Here is a 4602-nt window from a genome sequence, read left to right as displayed (position 1 = left end):
AACGAAAAGCCACTTCGTGTGGCCACGTGGAATGTTCGAACGCTCACTGCGGAGGAGAGGCTGCCACTGCTCTGTTGAGAGCTGGACCGGTACCGCCTGGATCTCTGTGGCATTCAGGAGGTCCGGTGGACCGGTTCTGGTGCCTGCCACCATGAGGGGTGGACAGTCCTCTACTACGGGGCAGCAGACTGCCAAACAACAGGATGTGGCTCTTATTTTGAACAAAAGAATGAAGGGTGCGTGGGAGCGTGGCATTGAGGTGTGGAAAGCTGTAAGCCCCAGGCTACTTTGGGCTCGCCTTCCCATCAACCGGAGGCGAGGAGTGGTGGTCGTGGTTACTTATGCCCCCACCGAAGACGAACATCCGTGGAGGGATGCAGGCAAAGCCGATGAGTCAGATGCCTTCTATGACCTCCTGTCACAGGTGCTGGCTAAAGTGGCCCCTCGGGATAGAGTCATCTAGTTGGGTGACTTCAATGCCCGAGTTGGTCATGATGCTGGCACCTGGTCTGGAGTGATTGGAGGGCATGGGCCAGATCAGCTCAATAACAACGGTAGGAGGCTGCTAGATTTTTGTGCAGCCCATGGGCTTGTAATTACCAACACGCTGTTCCGGTATCGGCGCATCCACACAACATCATGGATGCATGCCGGGTCCAAGCAAGAACATCTGCTGGACTACAAAGTGACGGACCAGCGGATGCGAGCCCATGTCCTTGACACCAGGACCTACCGTGGAGCTGATCTGCCCTCTGACCATTGACTAGTCATCTGTAAGATGCGCCTGCCATTCTTCCACTCTGGTGGTGGGTGTACACCCAGGACCCCATTCCAACCCAAAGTGGCCTGGTCTCAGTTAGCTGATGAAAGTTGCAAGCGAGAATTTCATCATCGCTTGCGGCTGGGGTTGGCATCGTCCCCCACTCCTCCTGATGTCGAGGGTAAATGGGCGAGGTTTAGGACTGTGACACATGCAGCTGCAATGGCTGCTTTGGGTACGCGGTCCAGACCTCTCCAGAGACCCTGGCTGACAGAGGAGGTGTTCAGAATACTTGAGAAAAAGCGACAGGCCCACTGTCATCGGTTACAGAATCCCACGTTAGAGAATGAGGAGGCTTACCGCAGCCTTCGCTCGGAGGTTCGGAGAGCCGTGAGGTGCTGCAAGGATGGGTGGTGGTCGCGGGTTGCTGAGGAGATGGAGCCTGCCTCAGTGGCCCGCGATCACAAATCTCTATTTAACTCCATCAAAAAAGTAACCTGTAGCGCCACACCTATTACCGTCATTAGGGAAAAAAACGGTGTTCCAATCTCCGACCCCCCAGGAACAGGTTTGCAGATTTGCTGAGCATTTCTGTGAGGTCCTGGGGGAGGGGAAACCCCTCAGCCAGGAAAACATCATGGCACAAAGTGGGGATGACCCTGCTGAGGCTGCGGTGCCTCAAATATTGAAATAAATCACCCCCTGTGAGTGGCTGGCTGAGGTGCCATCTGCTGAGGAAGTAGTGAAGGCGATCCGGAGTCTGAGACCAGGAAAGCCACCGGGCAGAGATGATCTCCCAAGCCAAATGCTGAGGGAGGGTGGCGTTTGTGTACAGACTGCCCTATATGACATCATAACAACAGTCTGGACCACTGGACGGGTTCCGCAGGATTGAAGGATGCCCTGGTGGTCCCCCTCTTTAAGAAAGGGGACCGCACAGACTATAACAACTACAGGGGCATCTCACTCCTCAGTGTGCCAGGAAAGGTCCTGGCAAGGATTATTCAACATCGCCTTGCCAGGCACGCTGAGGAGAGGCTTGCGGAGCCCCAATGCAGTTTCAGGAAAGGGTAGTCCTGCACAGATGCCATATTTTCTGTCCGTCTGCATCAGCAGAGGTGTAGGGAATTCCAACAAGACCTACATCTCTGCTTTATTGACCTGGTCAAGGCATATGATACCATCAGCAGGCCTAGGCTCTGGGTTGTTCTTCGTGCTTTTGGAGTCCCTTACCCCCTGCTCGCAATCATTAAGGACCTTCATGATGGTGAGCGGGCCCGGGTAAAACTACGTGGCCGGGAGTCAGAGCCATTCCCTGGACACCTTGGGGTGCGACAGGGATGTCCTCTGGCTCCCACATTATTTAACATCTATTTTGACCACGTACTTCATGAAGCCTTCAAGAGCGGTACCGGGGGAATCTCCATTTGGTACAGATATAATGGGAGGCTGATCGATGGCCAGGTGCGGTCAAGGGATGGCTCTCTATTGCTCAACCACGTTATGTATGCCGATGATTTGGTAATAGCTGCTCATTCAGAGGAGGAATTGGAGACGCTGCTGCTGAGACTGGAGTGTGCCACTAAGAGATGGGGCCTTACCATCAGCCCCACCAAAACTAAGCACCTGCCTGGGTATTTTGTACCATCGGACACTCCACCCCCACAACTCCCAATCTGTGATGGGGCAGTTGTGGAGAGAGTGGAGAGTTTCCCATACCTGGGCAGTGTGCTTATGACCGGCTCCAGTTTGACAGCAGAGGTCTCACTCCGAATCAGTTGAGCGGCAATATCTTTTCATCGGTTGCATAACGCTGTGTGGAAGCTACCTGGTCTGTCGCTCCGCACTAAGCTTCAGGTCTTCTCGGCCACGGTTATTCCCTCCCTTCTTTACGCTTGCGAAACATGGACCCCCTTAATGGAACATCTTCGCCGGTTAGAAGCATTTAGGCTAGCCTGCCTACGATCCATCCTGGGTTTAACCAGGCTGGATTGTGTGAGGAGCTCACAAATCCTTGAAAGATCTGGGCAAGGACCCATCGGTGAGCTCCTCCGGCAGGCAAGGCTGCCTTGGCTGGGTCATGTAGCCCGCATATCCAGCCACCGCATGCCCAAACAGCTTTTGTTCGACCGGATCAAGGGGGCTAGATGGGCGCGGCACGGGCTAGAGAAGAGATGGAGTGATGTGGTACAGGAGGACGTGGAGCTGAGTGGACTTGCCGATGACTGATACCAGCGGTGTCAAGATCAGCCTCTGTGAAGAGGCTCGTGAAGGCCGCTACTGGGCAGTTGGAGGCAGTCGCCCTCCAACAACAACGGAGGGCGGATGAGCGACGGGTGGCTAAAGCACAGCTGGTTGGCACAGTAGGGGGCACAGGTGGTGCATCAGCCAGTGCATCAGCCAGTCATCTCAGTCAGTCGACCCGTGGCACCTGGGTCTGCCCCGTGACCTCCTGCCAGCGGGCGTTCGACACTTCACGTGGCCTCAAGGTGCACATGGCCTGGCACAAGCGTCATAGTGACGTCACCGCCACGTAGTGGCGAATGCCGGTTGTTGTTGTGTCTGTATGTGTGTGTGTCTGTATGTATGTGTGTCTCTATGTGTGTGTCTGTATGTGTGTCTGTATGTGTGTCTGTATGTATGTGTGTCTCTGTATGTGTGTCTGTATGTATGTGTGTCTCTGTATGTGTGTCTGTATGTGTGTCTGTATGTGTGGGGAGCGGTAGTGCAGCGGTTACCGCACTGCGCTATGAACCCGGCGACCCGGGTTCGATTCCTGCTCACGGCCAACACCGGTGACGATTATTCGAACCGGTCTCGGGCCTCCCCTAGGTTGACTAAGCTTCAAATGAGTACCTGGTGCGGTGTGTAAACATTGCCACTGGGGAGACAAAGGCGGTTGGGCGTGGTGCTGGTCACGCACCCCCTCGTGTACCATTCCGGCCTTCATAGGTGCTTGCTAACTGCCCTTACAGTCTAAAGCTATACGGAGGATTTTTGTCTTTTGTGTCGTCCATAAATGACGTCACGCGATTTTGGACGATTTTTTACTCCCCCCCCCGTCACACGGCGTCACAAAAAGTCAGACCCCCCTCAAATATGACGTCACAAAGCTCTGCCCCCCCCCCCAATTTTTTTGTAAACATGCTTCAAATCGCTTTAAACTATTGTCATTGTAGTGCGTATTTAATCTGGCGCTGCACTCTGATGTTGTAGGAGAAAACATTTATTTAAAAAAAAAGTATATTTAATGAAGTAGAACGTGTTGTCTATATTTATTTTACGTCAACCCCCCCCCCCTAGTCACACATCGTCACAAATGTCTGACCCCCCCCCCCCCAAGGTGCGTGACGTCATTTATGGACGGCCCCTTAGGTGCTCGCTAACAGCACTTGCCCCAGTTTAACACGTAGGCTATCGCGACCAATTGTATTCATAATAAAGGTTTTTGGGTTAGATCGCGTCATTTATAAATGTGTCGTAAACCCTCCACCACCCGACACGGTCAAACAGTAAAAAAAATGTGTCACGTTTTTAAAGGACAAAAAAATTCACTACTTTAGCCCCCCGGTGTGTTGAAGAGTGAATCAACATCATTTAGTTTCGCTGGTAATAACATCCAGCTTCATCGGGCAATTTTCCAGAATGAGCACTTGCCCCCACAGTCTATTAAAATCAACACGGAGGATCTTTGTCTCTGTGTGTATTCGGATGTTTTTTTTGTAAATTAGTCCACCCAATGGCACAATTACTTGGCGTGATGCAGAGATTAATTGATCACGACACATGCATCTAGTGGGGACAAATTGCAAATGAGACAAAACCGAGCAGTACATAAGGGA

This window comes from Petromyzon marinus, chromosome 55, assembly GCF_048934315.1.
Source record: "Petromyzon marinus isolate PM22_M1 ecotype Great Lakes invasive population chromosome 55, UKy_Petmar_22M1.pri1.0, whole genome shotgun sequence".
Lineage (NCBI taxonomy): Eukaryota > Metazoa > Chordata > Hyperoartia > Petromyzontiformes > Petromyzontidae > Petromyzon > Petromyzon marinus.
This window is presented reverse-complemented; position numbering follows the sequence as displayed.